This window comes from Rhincodon typus, chromosome 35 (assembly GCF_021869965.1).
Source record: "Rhincodon typus isolate 14 chromosome 35, sRhiTyp1.1, whole genome shotgun sequence".
In the NCBI taxonomy this organism is placed as follows: Eukaryota; Metazoa; Chordata; class Chondrichthyes; order Orectolobiformes; family Rhincodontidae; genus Rhincodon; species Rhincodon typus.
Window position 1 is genome coordinate 11,239,352 of NC_063366.1, and position 10,052 is coordinate 11,249,403.

At 46.8% G+C, this 10,052-nt stretch overlaps 1 long non-coding RNA gene across 1 annotated transcript in view; it reads left to right on the plus strand.

Annotated features, from left to right (window-relative positions):
• LOC125486950 overlaps positions 1-10,052 on the plus strand; it is a 20,536-nt gene that overhangs the window by 2,925 nt on the left and 7,559 nt on the right. The window contains exon 2 of the long non-coding RNA XR_007265523.1: positions 9,049-9,121. This is a non-coding gene — a long non-coding RNA (uncharacterized LOC125486950). The remainder of the gene's footprint in view (positions 1-9,048; positions 9,122-10,052) is intronic.

Here is a 10,052-nt window from a genome sequence, read left to right on the forward strand (position 1 = left end):
CTCGTCCCTGCCTCCCTAACCTGTTCTTCCTCCCACCTATCCCCTCCTCCCACCTCAAGCCGCACCTCCATCTCCTACCGACCAACCTCATCCCGCCCCCTTGACCTGTCCGTCCTCCCTGGACTGACCTATCCCCTTCCTAACTCCCTACCTACACTCACCTTTCCTGGCTCCAACCCCGCCTCTTCGACCTGTTTGTTTCCTCTCCACCTATCCTCTCCTCTATCCCTCTTCTATCCGCCTCCCACTCTCTCCCTATTTATTTCAGAGCCCCCTTCCCCTCCCCCTTTTCTGATGAAGGGTCTAGGCCCGAAACGTCAGCCTCTCTGCTCCTATGATGCTGCTTGGCCTGCTGTGCTCATCCAGCTCTGCACCTTGTTGTCTTGAAGAAGTTAGGCTTTGTTTGGAGTAAAGAAGGCTAAGAGGAGATTTGATAGAGCTCTAGAACATCGCAAGAAGTCTGGATGGAGAGAATGGGGGAATCAGTTTACTTTAGTGGGTTTTATTGAGAACCAGAGTGCAGTGACATAAGGTGTATAACAAAATAATGAAAGGCAACACAAGAAAGAGGCATTTTTACTCAGTGTGGTTCCTATCTGGAATGAACAGCCTGACAGTGCAAGCATGTCCAGTCAGGGCTTTGTAACAGGAATTATCTGAAGAAAAGAAAATTGTAGAGAGGTTTGTGGTACTTGTTGACCTGCACTTGCCAAGAGGTTGCATTGGCATGATGTGCCGAATGGCTTCCTCCTGTGCTGTTCTGTGGTTCTGCTCTGTGAAGCTAGGAGGTACGATGGCAAGGGCTAACTTAGTGATGTACCATTCCAGCCACTTGTATGCTACGAGCCTCATTACAAACCTGCTGTTTCAGTGCCTGCATCCGTGAGAGTGAGAGAAATGATCCAATCGACAAAAGGTGGTGGATGAAGGTATTTGGGCTGTCAAGAAAAGCTTTCAGAATGTTAGGATAGGAGAGACCCTGGGAGGAAAGGCGGACTGCGGGCTGGTAGCAGCTGGCGTGGTGTGCTGCTAAAGCAAGAAAAGATCTGAGCAGTTTGACTCTCTGTGGAGGTACTCAGAGGGAAGAAGAGAAGCAAATTGACCAAAGGGAAGAAAAGACTAAGAGACCTCGAGGGATAAAAATGGAAAGGCTTAAGAAGAAAATAGAAAGAGATGGGAGGAGAGATGGTGGTTTATTGGTTATGTCAGTAGGCTAGCAATCTGGGCGAATGCTATGCTAACAGGTTTAAATCCTACCATTGCAGCTGGTGGAATATAAATTACATTAGTGCATCTTGAATGCAAAACTCATCTGTGTAATAGCAATCGTGAAACTATAATCAATTGTAACAAAAAGCCAGCTAGTTCATAACGTCCTTTACAGAGGGCAGTCTGCTATTCTGAACTAGTGGGACCTATGAAGAACTTCAGGTCCACGGAAACACACCCTTGGCTCCAACCAGTCCATGCCGACCATGTTCCCAAACTAAACTAGTCCCACCTACCTGCACTTGGCCCATATCCTTCCGAACCTTTCTTGTTCATGAACTCATCCAAATGTCATTTAAACGTTGTAACAGTACCTGCGTCAACCACTTCCTCAGGCAGTTCATTCCACACACACAAACCACTCTGTGTAAGAAAAAAAGTTGCCCCTGATGTCCTTTTTAAATCTTTCTCCTCTCACCTTAAAAATATGTCCCCTAGTTTAGAACTCCTCCATCCTGGGGAAAAGACCTGCCACTCACTTGTCATGGTTTTATAAGCCTCAGTAAGGTCAACCCTCAACCTTCAACACGCCAATGAGAAGAGTCCCAGTCTTTCCAGTCTATTTGTATAACTCAAACCCTCCATTCCCAGCAACATCCTGGTAAATCTCTTCTGAACTCTGTCCAGCTTAATAATATCCTTCCCTTAACAGGGTGACCAGATCTACACGCAGTGTTCCAGAAGAGGCCTCACCAACGTCCTGTATAACTTAATGTGGCAGACTGTGTAGCTGAGATGCAGTTGGGGACAGGTTATGCGTGCAGGCCCTGCCAGGAGACCCTCATACCCTGAAAGACTAATGCAGTGGGGGCTAAGTGTTATGTTTGACTGGATAGGGCTCCAGAAAGTGCCTTGGCATGATGTTTTGTGATTCCGCTAGGCTCTATGAAAATGCAAACTGTAAGGTTGCTGCAATGGTATTGCATCCTGTCGATGTGTTAACTGTGTGGGCAGTGCTGCCAGGTTCTTGGGCAATCCTCCTGCCTCAGGAATGCAGTTTAAAACTAGATGTCAGTCCATTGAGGAAGTGGCAGTGAGGTTGTGAAAGGACTGTTGGACTTTCTTCTGGAAAATCAAACCGTTTCTATTTGTTGCTCAATATAATGTGTAACCCTAATTCATGCACTGCATCCCCTCCAACTCTGGTTATCCATAACATTTTAATACATTCATGGAGAAATGTTAATGATTCTCGCAACTTCACTTGTGAGCTCAGTTCAATCGAGACGAAACAGTGAGTGCTGGAAACTCTCCCGAAACAAGAGAACACTCTGAATGCAGTGTATCATCAGAATTGTTTTAATTGTGCTCTGCTGACCCGTCCAACAGTCCTCACTTAATTTGCCCTCCAGAAATGCCCCATAATTTGGGTTGTGCTGGTAAATTTGTGTCCGGGGTGGGGGGAGCGCTGTCAGCTCAGCGGAGCTGGAGGGGGTAGCATGCCTGGCTCTGAGCACATACTCCTGTCCACAATGTACAGCCGGCAGAGAGCCTCATTGTCAGTGGTGCTGTCGTTCACAGAGACGCCCTGGCAAAATCTTGCAGGATCTCTTCTCCGCCTCCCAACCCCACACACGCACACAAAAGCATGCTCTCACCCACTCTCTCTCTCACAATCACACGTGCACTCTCTCTCTCTCTCTCATGCACACAAGTACACGTACGGCTTTTGGAAAGAGAGAGCACCAGAGGCCTGGCCAATGTTAATCCCTCAAAAGGCTGTCACAAGTAATCCAAGGGATTGTGTGTCAGCTGTCACGTGACTATTTGTGGGATCTTGCTGTGCTTCGTGTTGGCTGCCATGCCAAATACTACACCACCTCAGCTCCTTTGTGGGGAGAAAGCACGTGATTGGCTATAATGTGCACCGCGACATCTGGGGAGGGAGTGTGGGGACAGCATTATAAATTCAGGTCTGTTGTATGGATTCACGTCCTAATAGCCAAAAAGCTCTTTTTTTTTCTCTTTCCCCTTTAATCAGACGCCCCTCCTTGTTATCAGCATGCTGACAGGCACCTCGCCCTGATGGAGTACACAAACACTTAAGCTGTTTAACCTCCCTGTGCACTCCCTGTGTTTTTTTTATAAAGCTATGTTATATTGAACAACTCGGAAACAAGGTGAGGTCAGTCAAAACACACCGATTAGCTGTTGTAAAATGCAAAATTTGTAAGCTTGAAGGTTGAAGAGAGAAGGGAGATTGTGCAGAAGAGCATGAGAGACAGAGCCTGTGAGGGATCGAGCTTGGCAGACAGTATGCAATTGTGAGAGAATTGATAATGTTCAGAGATGCGGAGAGTTTCCAGAAAGAAGTGTGTAGTTGCTGATTGCATTTCCCTGATGGGTCTGCGAGAATTTCCCTATTTTCAGAGTGCCATTGGAGTGAGGATTACGGTGGGAATGAAGAAACTGCATGTGCTGGGTCTACTGAATGCTGGAACCGTGGCCCTCTGAGTGTGGCAGTGAAAATCTCGAGTAAGAAGCTGGCTAGTGCTGTTTATTTTTTTCCCAAACTGCAAGGCCTTTCAGTCATGCAGAGGCAGGCTTGCGTTGTTAGAAACTGAACTGCCCAGAAGCAGGTCACTGACCCTGTCATATCTGTCCCGGCTCTCTCTGAAAGTCATACATACGGACAGTTGTACAGCATGGAAACAGACCTTTAGGTCCAACTTGTCCATGCCGACCAGGTATCCTAAATTAATCTAGTCTCATTTGCCAGCATTTGGCCAATATCTCTCTTAAATCCTTCCTATTCACGTGCCCATCCAATTGCCTTTTAAATGTTGCAATTGTACCAGCCTCCACCACTTCCTCTGGCAGTTCATTCCATACATTCTCCACCCTCTGCATGAAAAAGTTGTCCCTTAGGTCCCTTTTAAATCTTTCCCTTCTCACCTTAAACCTATACCCTCTAATTTTGGACTCCACTACCCTGGGGAAAAAGACCTTGGCCATTCACCCTATCTATGCCCCTCATGATTTTACAAACCTCTATAAAGTGACCTCTCAACCTCTGACCCTCCAGGGAAAATAGCCCCAGCCTATTCAGTCTCTCCCTGTAGCTCAAACTCTCCAATCTCATTTGTGTCAATGATGTCACTACAAATTACAGGTTGAAAAATGCAATCATCTAGATTATCCAATTAAATAAAAACTATTTAAAAAAACTTAAAAAAACTTACTCGGCAAAATTAATTCCTCAACCATGATTATCAAAACCCGTTATCTGATCATTTATCCCATTGTAGTTTACAGGGATTTGTGTGTGAACTGGCTGATCTGCCAGCCTATTTTAACAACACTGACTACGTTTTGACATTCTCTAGTTGGCTGTGGCATGGATGAGGATATCCAGCGGATGTGAGAGACGCAACTGCAAATAGACAGGTTTGGGGTTTAAGCCTGTTACGGATCATCCAAGTGTTACAAATTTCATGAAACCCAGAAGCACTGCGGATGCTGTAAATCGGAGACAAAAACGGAAGCTGCTGGAAAAGCTCAGCAGGTAGTGGCAAGCGTCAGTTCTGAAGAAGGGTCACCAGACTCGAAGCGTTAACTCCGATTTCTGTTTACAGATGGTGCCAGACATGCTAGGCTTTTCCAGCAACTTCTGTTCATGCTTCACCCCGTTTCACATTCACCGAGTAATCCAGGGGGTTTTGTGCCTGTTCCCTGTTCTCGGCACACTTCAGACTGGTCCGTGTGTTAATCGCTGCTGCGATTGCAGAGGCATTGCCTTCTTTCCCCAGTCGGAGTCTGCCGTCTGCTTCGAGGGTGGCCAGGATGTGGAAGGATGCAGGAAGGCATGGAATACCGTCCTGGAAGACAGAAGAGACTTGCATTTGTACGGCGCCGCTTACCATCCCCGGACATCTCCACCAAAGTCAGCGCCGTAGTTTCAGAGCGTGGCCATGATTGTAATGTTGGGGAAACAGTGACGTTGGCCAGGGTGAGCTTCGCCTGTGATGGCGGAGGAGAGGCTCAGCACAACAGGGAAGATGGTATGGAGTGGGGATCCCTCACCTGACAAGGAACCCCCACCTCTGGCAGCGCAGCCGGAGTTTTGGCGTTAAGCTTCAGGAGAGAAGCTCCAGCGAGCGAGCTGAGGCTGGTGAAACACCCTGTGATGGCCCCTAAATGGCCTCAAGTGCCAGTGAACCCATCAGTTATGGTGGGTTCCTCTTTGCCCCACTGCCTGCTGATCGTCGGCAGCAACTCCCTGTCCCTGCAGCACCGTTCAGGCAGCCACCGCTCGAGGGCAGTCAGTGACTGCTTCTTCCTCTCTGACCCCAACAAGATGGGACGCGCCTTTCCAGCAACCAACCACGGGACGTTTGCAGCCTAACTCTGGAAGAGGTGACGGTGGGGGTTTAATGCAGTGGTTGAGGGCAGTGAGTCGGAAGCCCCCGTTTTACCGATTACTGTGGGGCTCCCTCTGACACCCCCAGGCAGTACTTGCAGAATTCTGCTCTCTCAAATTCGCGAGGTTGGGGGGAGGTGGTGTCAGTTCGTTAGACGGGCCAGCGTGCGATGCAGAGTGCCGGCTGAGGTCCCTATGTAAGACTGTGCTCCTCAGCCTGGCCTCTCGCCTGAGGCACAGTGACACCCCCATCGGTCGTGTTTACCCAACGATGGAGCAGCCCCTGTCAGTGTTGAAGCAGCTGGGAGGATAACTGGATCTAAATGGCAGGGAGGTACTGATCACTGGACAAGGAAGCCAGAGCCCCAGGTTACTGTTGTATTTACTTTGCTCAGGGGGTGTGGAGTCGCTGCCCAAACCAGCATTTATTGTCTCTCCCTAACTGTGTGGAGAGCAGAGTTCATCACTTGTTTTGGGCCTGGAGTCATATGTAGGCCAAGACCGAGTAAGGCTAGATGCGTAGAAAACAGGAGCAGGAATAAACTGTTTGGCCCCTTCGAGCCTGCAGCATCATTCGGCATGTTCAAGGCTGATTTCCCAACCCATTATCCTGCTCCCATTTTCTCCCCATTCCATTTCACACTAAGAACTATGTCTAACTCCTTCTTGAAAACATTCAGTTTTTTGGCCTCAACCGCGTTCTGTGGCAGATAATTTCACAGCCTCACCACTCTCTGGGTGAAGAACTTTCTCCCCCTCTCAGTCCTAAAGGGTCTACTCCAAATCCTCATGCTGTCACCCTTGGTTCTGGACTCCCTCGTCATTGCGAACACACTTTCCGCATTTACCCCATTGACTCCTGTTAAAATCTTTATAGATTTCTGTGAGATCCTCCCCATTCTTTATAATTCCAGTGCATATAGTCCTATCCGATCCGGTCTCTCTTCATACATCAAAAACTGATCAGGTGACTGATGTTGGGTACCCCTGTACCACCAACTGTTTCCCCACCCCCCGCAAAAAAGGGGAACTACAGTCTTGCCCCTTTCCATTCTGCATCCTCTTTGCTATTCTTCCCGAAGTGCAATTGATCTTAGATATTTTCTGAAGAACCTGCTCAAAGATATTATTGCACACTTCTGGAGCGTAGGACTTCAACCTGGGTCTCATGGCTCAGAGGTAGGAACACTAACACAAGACCTCTTTTCTAGAGAGCATTGGTGCACCAGGTGGGTTTTTACAATGAGCAACAATGGTCACAAATTGCCCTTTGAATTTTTTTGCTTTAATTCCAGTTTGTTTTTATTGAATTCACATTTCACCAGCTGCCAGTGTAGGATTTGAACCCACGTCCTCAGAGCATTGGCCCTCAAACCCCACCACTGGAGATGGTAAAATTTGAATTCAGTTAAAAAGCCTAACGATGACTGCTTTTGAGTTTCATGCCCTCGTGTTCTTGATCCTTTCATGGGGAGTGGGAACAGTTTCTCTCTATCTTCTCTGTCCACACCCTTGATGGTTTTGATCGTCTGTCAAATCTCTTTTCAGCCTTCTCTTCAGGCAGATAAGTCCTAGCTTCTGCAATCGATCTCCTTGACTGAAGTTCCACATCCCATTCTTGTGAATCTTTTCTGCAGTCTCTCCAACATCTTCACATCCTTTCTAAAGTGTGGCACCCAGCACTGGATGCAGTACCGCGACAGGGCTAATGTCCTTTACAAGTTCAACAAACATAACCTTTTGGCTTTTTCACTCTGTGACAGACTAAGATTCAGTAGTGTGAACTTTATTAGCTGTTCCCTCAACTGTCTGACTACTTTTTAATGACTTCTACACTTGATCACCTCTGATCCCAGTACTTCCTTTAGAGTTGCATCCTTTATTGTGTACTTCCTTCCAAAATGAATCACTTCAGATTTCTTCATATTGAACTATCACTAGTCCGTCTATTTCACAGACTTGTCTATGCCTGTTTGAAGTTCTGCACCGTACTCATCATGCACAATGTTTGAACTTTGTATCTTACAGTCATACAGCACGGAAACAGATCCTTTGGTCCAACCAGTCCATGCCGAACGTAATCCCAAACTAAACTAGTCCCACCTGCCTGCTCCTGGCCATGTCCCTCCAAACCTTTCCCATTCATGGATTGTCCAAATCCCTTCTAAATATTGTAACTGTAACTGTACCTGGATCCACCACTTCCTCTGGAAATTCATTCCACATACAAACTGCCCTCTTTAAAGAGAATTTGCCACCATATCTGTTTTAAATCTCTCTCCGCTCATCTTAAGAATAAAAATATCATCCACGGAATTTGAAATTGCTCCCTGTGCATCAAGATCTAGGTTGTTTATTAACTTGAGGAGTAAGGTCCCATTGACTCCTGGGGAATTTCACTACAAACTTCCATCTATCAATGACAACTGTTTCCTGTCATTTGGCCAATTTTGTATTACATTGCTATGTCTGTCTTATTCTGTGTGTTGTAACTTTGCTCATGAGTCTATTGTGCAGCACTGTATCGAGTGATTTCGTTTTGAAGTCCATGTATATCCCTCACAAAGCATTACCCTCATCAATCCTCTGTTACTTAAAAAAAAAAAGTAGATTTGCTAGAGTTTTGCTTATTATTGTCAGCATAGACCAGTTGGCCTGTTTCTATGCTGTAAAACGTATAAGTAGCAGCAGTTCGTGCAGCTGTTGTAGTAAAAGTACAGCAGTCGGATTCATTTTTGATTTGCAAACTGCCTGTGTCCTCACTCTTATCAAGACCTGTTCCTGTGCAGCACCTGCTTCCACTGACCTCCTTTGGCTCTCTGACTGGCAAGACTTTGATTTTCAAATGCTGCTTGCCTTCAGATTCCCTCATACTTTGACGAGGCTCTTCCCTTTGGTCTGGCAAGCAGTTTTCCTCTGCCACGTTAGACCAAAAGCCCCTACCCTGAAATAGGATGGTGGCAGCAACGCCTCCCCAGGGACTGCAGTTGTGCAGATAGCCTCACGTCTTATGGTTGATCAGAGGTGAGAATTGGTGCTAGAACACTCTCCTACAACCCTACAATCTTACAGTATCTCTGATCTGCTTTGGTTCTAGCCTCGAGCATATCCCGGAGTTTAATTGCTCCTCCGTTCGTGGCCAGGCCTTTAGTTGCCTGGGCCCTAAGCTCTGGGATTCCTTGCTTAACATCTCTGTCTGTCTCAGCTCTTACAAAGTGGTCCTTCAAATCTGTCTCTCTGACCGAGCTTTCGGGCGGCTGTCTTAATATCTCGTGTGGCTCGTTGTCAAATGATGTTTGACCATTCCCACAAAGCACCTTGGAATGTTTGATTCTGTGGTTGATAGAATGCCCTGGTATATTTGGCTTCGTGTGACTTAGCAGCTAATCGTAGTTTTTCCCTCTCTGCTTTTTTTTCAGGATCCTTTGTGACTCTGCAACTTCAACATGTCGTTCGAAACGTGTGGTCCCAATGAGGCCATGGTTGTTTCAGGTACGTGGATGTTGCTTCCCCTTATGTTGTGTTCTGTGTAGCCCACTCGCGCTGAGCCCAGTCCACCCCATGTAGGTATCGCTGGCCTGCGCTCCGGTGAAATTTTCTGCCCCAGCCCTTCTAATCCCGAGGCTGCTTCTAGGACCCTGCACAGTATGCAGAGCAGGTCTCAGTCATCAAAGGCTCCAGAGTGAATAACGAGGAGGGAAAAAACAAAGAATATACATTTTTAAAGCCCGTTCTTCAACGTCCGGCAATTCCAAAACACTGTGCAAGCAGTGAATTACTGTTTGTGTCCACTGTGTGCAGTTTCGGTCTCCTTATCCCAGCAAGAATGTTATTGGCACAGATAGAGTGCAACAGAGATTTCCCAGACTTGTTCCTGGGATGGCGGGATTGGAGAATACCGACCCAGTTTGCCTAAAGTTCCCAAGAATGAGAAGTGACCTCATTGAAACATACCAAATATTTAACGCGATAGATTAGACGCAATTAAGATGTTTCCCCTGGTTGCGGAGTTTCGAACTAGGGGCCGCAACTTGAAATAAAGGGGGAGCAATTTGGACTGTGATGAAATTTTTTTTATTCTGAAGTTGTTAGTCTTTGGAATCCTCTACCACAAGAGGGCTGCAGAAGCTTCGTCTTTTCGTGCATTTAATGTAGAGGTTGATAGATTTCTGATTGCCAACAGCTCAAAGTGCTCTGGGGACAGAGTGGATAAAAGACATTTGAAGTGTTTGATCAGGCATGTTTGTATTGAATGGGATGCAGATTCAGTGGGCTACTCCTGTTTCTGTGCTTTGAGAGTAGTCACTGTTGAAAGGGTCCGCAAGTAGCAACAAATTAACCATGTTACCTGTTTCTCATGACTTTGCACGAGGAATACATATTGGCTCGGAAACCGAGAGGGTCCCCCACACCTACCCGTGCC